Genomic DNA, 9590 nt, shown 5'->3' on the forward strand with positions numbered 1-9590 from the left:
GTTTTGTTTCCTAATCCTGATCAATTTATTGATGTGCACGCAATCAAGATTTTTCTGACTCACAACCCCGTGCCTACGCTACTTGGAGATATTCTACATTCCCTTCACTCTCGTGTCATGAAGAAGCGAGGGACTCTTATGTGTTGCACACCCTTGCTGGCTAGGTGGTTTATTTCGCACCTTCCACGCTCAGTAGTCAGAAACGATCAAAAGATGCAATGGTCTCGAAGAATCATGTCACTTTCTCACTCAGATATCCGTTGGCACGTTATGTCTCAAGAGTACGTCACTATCATCGATCATTGTGGGAAATTCCCTAATGTGCCTCTCCTTGGCATTAGAGGAGGAATCACCTACAATCCTTCATTAGCCCTACGACAATTTGGTTATGCTCGAAGGGATGGTCCTCATCACTTGCTCATTGAAGGGGTTGTTTTCAACTATGAAGAAGATGTTCGTAATCAACGCCAAGAGTTCATACGCGCTTGGAACAAGGTGTACAGGGTGGATAGCAAAAGTTGGGGGCAAAAGAACTCCCTTCCCTCGGAACCTTATCTTAGATGGGTACGCACTCGCGCTCAACGTTTTGTCATGCCATACCCTTATGTTAGACCTGTGATTGTTGAACCTGAATGTGAAGAAAAGGTTCCTTTGGTTGTTCTCCATCCAGACATGCCCACTGATCTAGAAGAACTACAAAAGTCATGGGTTCAATTGAAAGAAGAAAGGGATACTTTTGAGGCTCAATTCCGCGCCAAAGAGAAACAAGTATTAGAACTCACAAGGCTACTTCAAGCAGAACAGAACGTCAACAACTTCATCGGATCAAAGAGGAAGCGTCCATGGGAAGCTTGAAGAAATTCTAGTTTATTGTTATTATTATTCCTAGTTGTTTACATATTTACTTTTGTAAGCCAAAATGGCAAAGAACTATAAAATAAAGTACAATTTTATTATTATTATTATTATTAACAAAGCTTGTTTCTTTCTTTCTTGTTTAAAGTGAATTTAAATTTTAAGGTCCTTGAAAACATTGCATATGCATAATCATATCATTCATAAACATCGCATCACAGGTTTCATAAAAACAAATGCCTCATCTTTCCGCTGTTTATTTCAGTAAGAAAGATGGATCTCGAACAATCTGTCAAAGCTCTCCAAACTCAAAATGCTGAATTTCAAGCTCTGATTCTGAACCTGGCCAATGGGCAAAATGAACTGAAAGCCCTTCTGACTAAGAAGGAGAAGAAGACTCAGAAGCCCAAAGGAGTGATCAATCTGGGAAGAAGGTTCAAAGGTCGTCCCAGGAAGGCCGAAGATGCTGAAATCCCTAAGAATGAGGAAGATGAAGAGAGAGATGATCTCAGTGTCAAGAACAATCAGGGAAGCCATGTAGGTTCTGATGGTGAAGAAGAAGAAGAAGAAGACGAGTATCCCCAAGACGAGGATTACGCTGATGAGAAGTATAGGCTACTAGAAGAGCGTCTGAGAAGTGTGGAAATTCAGAAGGTACCTGGGTTGGATTTTGAAGAATTAGGACTCGTTCCTGGGGTCGTTATTCCTCCGAAGTTCAAGACTCCCGTTTTTGCTAAGTATGATGGAATTTCCTGTCCTAAGATGCACTTGAGGTCTTACGTGAGGAAGATTCAGCCTCACACTGCTGATAAGAGGCTCTGGATCCATTTCTTTCAAGAGAGTTTATCTGGAACTCAACTCGAATGGTATTATAAGCTGGAAAGTGCTAGCGTCCGTACATGGGAAGATTTGGTTGTGGCTTTCTACAAGCAATACCAATATAACTCTGATCTTGCACCAACTCGCATGCAACTTCAAAGCATGTCCATGGGTCCTAAAGAAAGTTTCAAGGAGTATGCTCAAAAATGGAGAGATTTGGCTGGAAGAGTCCAACCCTCTTTGAATGATAGGGAGTTGGTAGACATGTTCATGGGCACGCTAACTGGGCCATTCTATAGTCACCTGCTGGGTAGTTCTTCTTCTGGGTTTACTGAACTCATTTTAACTGGGGAACGTGTGGAAAATGGTATTCGAAGTGGGAAGATTCAAGTAGGTTCTGCCTCTGGTACTACAAGGAAGCCATATCAAGGAAGAAATGAGTCTAATGCTATTCATAGTCAAAAGAGTCGTGGTAAGGAGGATCAGAATCAATCTGTTGGTGCCGTCCTTATCTCTGCACCAATATCTCAACAAGCTCCTAGACAAGACTACCAACGCAAGACTGATAGACCAAGGAGGCAATTCACCAAGATCAACATGCCTTTATCTCAAGTTCTGCAACATCTGTTGAAAGCCAATCTAATCACTCTGAGAGACCCTCCCAAGAGCGTTACTACCACATCTCCAAATTATGACCCTAAGGCCAAATGTGCATATCATTCTAATAGTCCTGGGCACACTGCCGATAATTGTTGGGCATTGAGAAATAAGGTTCAAGACATGTTAGAAGCTGGTGAAATTGAGTTCGACGCTCCTGAGACTCCTAACGTCATCACTGCTCCGATGCCAAAACATGACCATGTTGTTAATGCCATCATGGATACCATCCATGTCTATGATGTGAGAGATCTGTCGACTCCTCTCCCCGATATCAAGAGAAAGTTGTTGCGAGCTGGTTTATTTCCAGGTTGCGACCCTGACTGTTATTACTGTGCACTCATACCCGAGGGTTGTGAGAACCTGAAAAGAGGCATCCAAGGCTGGATGGATCGTGGCACTATCAGATTTGAGAAGACTCCCACTGTTGAAGAGTTGTGTGAGGGTTTCTTCCGTGGTTTGAAGTTCGAAGATGTATCTGTGATCTATAAAGTACCACTAAAGATCCCTACCAAGGCTCCTTTCAAGATTTCTGCTGAACCCCGTGTGGCTCCGATCATTATCACTAAACCTGGTCCTATGCCATACTCATCTGACAAAGCTATCCCTTGGAATTATGGTTCCGAGGTCTATGTGCAAGGAGTTAAGCAAGAACTTGAATTTGATAAGGTTTCTGAAGATGTCAATCCTGATGTAGGAAACATTGCTGGAACTAGTAAGGTGACGAGGAGTGGAAGGGTGTTTTCTCCAGAGATCTCCCCAAATGTTACTCCACCTACCATTACTATCACCCCGAATGCTGACGCTCATGGTAAAGGACCGCTGCCTGAACCTGAAACTGTCACTAGAAATGCGCCATCTGAAGAAACAAATGAGTTCCTGAAATACATCCGCAAGAGTGATTATGATATTGTTGAACAAATGGGGCATACTCCTTCCAAGATCTCTATGCTGTCGCTCCTGAGTTGTTCAAAGACCCATGCCAAGGCTATGATGAAATTTCTAGAGGCTGCCCATGTGCCACAAGAGATTTCTGTCACTCAACTCGAGAACTGTATTGCGAACTTAACAACTGATAACTACCTTGGGTTTTCTGATGCTGATCTAAGTCCTAGTGGGAGGAATCATAACAAGGCACTGCATATCTCCATTGAATGTGGTGGTACTACCCTGGCTCATGTACTAGTTGATGATGGCTCGTCTCTGAATGTGTTACCCAAGGTGGTGTTGGACAAACTCAAGGTCGATGGAATTGAGCTGAAATCTAGTAATGTGATAGTCAAAGCTTATGATGGCACTATGAGTACTGTGTATGGCGAGGTTGAGCTCCCCATCAGAGTAGGCGCCCAAACTTTTAATACTGTGTTCTACGTGATGGATATTCGTCCCGCCTATTCCTGTCTACTTGGGCGTCTCTGGATACATAAAGCAAATGCCGTGACTTCAACTCTCCATCAGAAGTTGAGATACCCAATGGAAGGCAAGATTGTCACTGTGCATGGTGAAGATGAATATTTGGTAAGTTTCGTAGATGAAACCAAGTATCTTGAGTTCACTGGAGAGACATTTGAATCACCCCGCATAGCACATGAATGGAAGCTTGAACCAGTTCCAGAAACTAAACATGTCTACACTCCTCCTAAAATTACTGGAGATATTCCTACAATGGCTTCCCTGAAAGACGCTAGGGCTGTGGTAGAAGAAGGTGGCTGCACTATCTGGGGGCAATTACCTGACATCCCATACAAATCCAACAAATGGGGTTTAGGCTGCACTGCTAAGGATCAAAAGGGAACACCACCTCCTCGTTCAGAAGACTTGAAGCATCACTTCATCAGCAAGGGAGTCAATGCTATTGAAGAAGAGGAAGACAATCACAACCTGGACAAGTGGATCTTTCCTACATCAGACAAAGGGCTGGACAACTGGAAGGCCGAGGACATTGTTTCTATCTCCTATAGTCAGGAGTAATTGCCACTCTTAGTTTATTTCCTGCTTTTATTTCATTTCCAATTTTAATTCTTGTATTTCAATAAAGACAATAAACTCCAAAGCCATGTGTCCTGCCCGAGGCACGATGGTCCACTTGTTAGGGCTTGTCATTTCATAAGCATATTTTCATTCAATAAAACATTGGACGTCTCGTATTCAAATTGTGTGTTTGCCTTTATTTTTCTTTTATTTACTTTTTATAGCTATGCGTTCTCACACACACCCACATAATGCACTGCAGATCCACATTCACTCTGGATCCCGTTGATAACGATTCTGCTATTGCTAAATATGACTTTGAAAATCCGATCTATCAAGCTGAGGATGAAGGTGAGGAAGGTTGTGAAGTGCCTAGAGAACTTGCCCGTTTATTAGAGCAAGAAGAAAAGACTATACAGCCGCACGAAGAGCCAATTGAAGTTGTCAACATAGGTACCGATGAAGAAAAGAAAGAAATCAAGATAGGGGCTGAATTAGAGGATGCCGTCAAGCAAAGGTTGATTCAGATGTTACGAGACAATGTTGAGATCTTCGCTTGGTCATACGAAGACATGCCTGGGCTCGATACTGATATTGTGGTTCATCGTTTACCTATCAAAGAAAATAGTCCTCCAGTTAAACAGAAGTTACGAAGAAGCAGACCTGACATGGCTCAGAAAATCAAAGAAGAGGTCGAGAAACAATTCAACGCTGGGTTCCTGAAAGTAGTGAGTTATCCGCCATGGATCGCCAATATAGTGCCCGTACCAAAGAAAGATGGAAAAGTCAGAATGTGTGTAGACTATAGAGATTTGAATCGAGCAAGTCCTAAAGATGATTTCCCACTACCACATATTGACATCCTAGTTGATAGTACTGCACAATGCAAGGTTTTCTCTTTTATGGATGGTTTCTCAGGTTACAATCAGATTAAGATGGCACCCGAAGATATGGAAAAGACAACATTCACTACGCCTTGGGGCACTTTCTGTTACAAAGTCATGCCATTTGGGTTGAAGAATGCTGGGGCAACTTACCAACGTGCAATGGTAGCCTTATTCCATGACATGATCCACAAATAAATAGAGGTCTATGTCGATGACATGATTGCAAAGTCCAACACTGAAGAAGAACATCTGGTCCATTTACAGAAGTTGTTCGATAGGTTGAAGAAGTATAAATTAAGACTAAATCCGAACAAGTGTACCTTTGGCGTAAGGTCTGGTAAGCTGCTGGGTTTTGTTGTTAGTAGCAAAGGTATCGAAGTTGATCCTGCAAAAGTGAAAGCCATACAAGAAATGCCCGCTCCACGAAACGAGAAAGAAGTTAGAGGATTCCTGGGTCGACTAAATTACATTGCTAGATTTATCTCTCATTTGACCGCTACTTGTGAGCCAATCTTCAAATTACTAAAGAAAGATCAAGTAGTGAAATGGAACGACCAATGTCAAGAAGCCTTTGACAAGATAAAAAAGTACCTGCAAGAACCTCCGATCATGATACCACCAGCTGAAGGAAGACCTCTAATTATGTACTTAACAGTGTTAGAGAATTCGATGGGGTGCGTACTGGGGCAACATGACGAGTCTGGTCGAAAAGAGCATGCAATATACTACCTTAGCAAAAAGTTTACCGACTGTGAAACAAGATACTCACTGCTCGAGAAAACTTGCTGTGCTTTGGCTTGGGCTGCTCGCCTACTGAGACAGTATATGTTGAACCATACCACTTTATTGATTTCTAGAATGGATCCTATCAAATATGTGTTCGAAAAACCCGCTCTCTCTGGACGAATAGCAAGATGGCAAATGATACTAACAGAATACGACATCCAATATACAACACAGAAAGCAATCAAAGGTAGTGTGGTAGCAGATCATTTGGCGCAACAAGCGGTAGATGACTACCAGTCGATGAATTTCGAATTTCCAGATGAAGATGTGATGCTTGTTACCGACTATGAACAACCTGGCCCGGATGAAGGACCTGAACCAGGATCCCGATGGACTATGGTTTTCGATGGAGCTTCAAACGCACTTGGTAATGGCATTGGCGCCATAATTGTCTCTCCTGCTGGTGGACACACCCCATTCACCGCAAGATTATGTTTCGACTGCACCAACAATATGGCTGAGTATGAAGCGTGTATCTTGGGGCTCAGAGCTGCTATCGATTTAAGGATCAAATTCTTGGAAGTATATGGGGATTCAGCCTTAGTAATCAGTCAAATCAGAGGGGAATGGGATACAAAACATCCTAATCTCATACCCTATAAAGAGTTTGTACTATCTCTAATTCCATATTTTGAAGAGATTACTTTCGAACATATTCCCCGAGAAGAGAATCAGTTGGCCGATGCGTTAGCTACTATGTCATCCATGTTCAAAGTTAGATGGGATAATGAGGCTCCTATAGTTATCATTGAAAGACATGACGAACCTGCATATTGTTATGAGATAGCTGACGACAAGGCTGAAGAGAAACCATGGTTTTACGAAGTAAAAAGGTACCTCGAGACTCAAGAATACCCTGAAGGGGCATCCATTAATGATAAAAAATTCCTAAGAAGATTCGCATCCAAGTTCTTTCTGAGCAATGGGACTTTATACAAGCGCAACCATGATTTAACCCTGCTTCGTTGTGTGAACAAGAAGGAAGCTGAAAAAATCATGGAAGACATGCACGATGGTACTTTTGGGACCCACTCTAGTGGACATACTATGGCCAAGAAGATTCTAAGAGCAGGTTACTACTGGTCTACAATGGAGACTGACTGTCACCACCATTCAAGAACTTGTCACAAGTGCCAGATATACGCCGACAAAGTACACGTGCCTCCCGTTCCTCTAAATGTACTAACTGCTCCCTGGCCCTTTGCAATGTGGGGCATTGATATGATCGGAGAAGTTAAGCCTACCGCTTCTAACGGACATCGTTTCATTCTAGTAGCCATCGACTATTTCACTAAATGGGTAGAAGCTGCTTCATTTGCCTCCGTAACCAAGAATATGGTGGCTCGATTCATTAAGCACAACCTCATCTGTCGGTATGGCATTCCCGAAAGAATCATCACTGATAATGGTACCAATCTGAACAATAAGATGATCACTGAGCTCTGCACACAATTCAATATCAAACATCACAATTCTTCACCTTATAGACCAAAGATGAACGGCGCTGTGGAGGCCGCTAACAAAAACATCAAGAAGATTGTGCAGAAAATGACTGTGACTTACAAGGATTGGCATGAAATGTTACCATTTGCTCTTCATGGTTACCGTACCTCCGCACGTACATCAACTGGGGCAACCCCGTTCTCGTTAGTCTATGGTATGGAAGCTGTATTACCAATTGAAGTTCAAATACCGTCATTAAGGATCATGAAAGAAGCAGAGCTAGATGAAGATGAATGGATCCAGACTCGACTAGATCAGATAAACTTGATTGATGAAAAGAGGCTCGCGGCTGTTTGCCATGGACAATTGTATCAGAAACGTATGATCAAGGCATTTAACAAGAGAGTCAAACAACAAGTTTATCGAGTTGGTGACTTGGTCATAAAGAGAATAATTCTACCACAAGGTGATCCTAGGGGCAAGTGGACTCCCACCTATGAAGGACCATTCGTTATCAAGAAAATCTTCTCTGGAGGAGCAATGATACTCACTACTATGGATGGAGAGGACTTCCCGCAACCTGTGAACGCAGACATAGTCAAAAAATACTACGCATAAATATGACCCGCTAGGTCGACGTACCTAGGCAAAAATAAGGGCATCCCGGCAAACCAAAAAGGTTTGGGCAAAAATTAGGGATATATATAAGAAAAAATGTACACCCGTCAAGTTGAAAACCCGAAAGGGCGACTTGGGCAAAAAAGGGTATCCTGCTAGACCGAAAACCTGAAAGGGCGATCTAGGCAAAAGTTAAGGATTAAGCGTACGACTATGCCTCGTTCCTATCATTCGTCAATCAGATACAGCTACAACAACAAGTTCAAAGGGTTCAGATCAACTCAATCACTTTTCTCCGACAAGCATGGGATGAGATGCTCGAAGACATAATAGCAATAGCAGAGTGGAAACTCAATAGGATTATTTTTACATAGCTATGTTTCTTTTGTCTTTCTATCTTTTCAAAAACACACAATATGTTTCATCTTGCCTATTTATGGCTTTTTTTCAATACAATTTACTTCTCTCTTTCAAATTTCTTTTTCTTTTCGAATACGCAAACGTCCAATGATAATTTTGAATGAACATATGCATATGAATGAGATTATCATTTATTTTCTTCCATAAGAATATCCATTAGATTGTTAGTAGGAAAGCCAAAGAGATAATGTCCGAGGTAGTCAAAGAATCCTCCCGCAAATCAATTAACATATCCCCACAGAGCAATCACTAAGAATATGTCTTCCCACAATAAAGGCATGGCTCCCCAACACGGTTTGCATCCCTATCTTCTCTGTATCCCAATCAGAGAATATCAAGTTACTGATCACCCCAAGCAGAAATCATAAATCCCCAGTTGAGCATCTTCAAGACGAAACCAGATATCAAAACTACAACAAAACAGAGACTTACTTTCCCAGTCAAGACTACATCATAAAGCATATTTCACAAATCATATTCACATTCATACCTTGCATACATTACCTCATAAAAATTCATACATAACATACAAAGTTTCTCATTTATTTTGAGGGACTCGTTACATAATACATGCATCATGACATTGCATAAAGACCAACTATACCTATTGCAGGATACAGGTACTGACAAATGAACGAAATCTCCAACTTTCCAAGATCTAATTGAGCTACTACGAATGGTACTGACACGATCAACGCTCGAAGATCTAATTCATTTACCACGAACGGTAATGACACGATCACTTTCAAAGTCTAATTCAGCTACTACGAACAGTACTGACACGACAAAAGATCTAATTTGGTTACTACGAACGGTACTGACACGGTCAACTCTCAGAGATCTAATTCTATCATCACGAACGGTGTAGACACGGTCACTGACCTTCTCAGTCTAATTCAGCTACTACGAACGGTACTGACACGACAAAAGATCTAATTCAGATACTACGAACGGTACTGACACGATCAAATTTCAGAGGTCTAATTCTATCATCACGAACGGTGTAGACACGATCACTGACGTCCATGGTCTAATTCAGCTACTACGAACGGTGCTGACACGACAAGAGAGTCTAATTCTATCATCACGAACGATGTAGACACGATTATCTCTCCAAAAGATCTAATTCATTTA

Source organism: Vicia villosa, unplaced genomic scaffold (genome assembly GCF_029867415.1).
Source record: "Vicia villosa cultivar HV-30 ecotype Madison, WI unplaced genomic scaffold, Vvil1.0 ctg.001593F_1_1, whole genome shotgun sequence".
Lineage (NCBI taxonomy): Eukaryota > Viridiplantae > Streptophyta > Magnoliopsida > Fabales > Fabaceae > Vicia > Vicia villosa.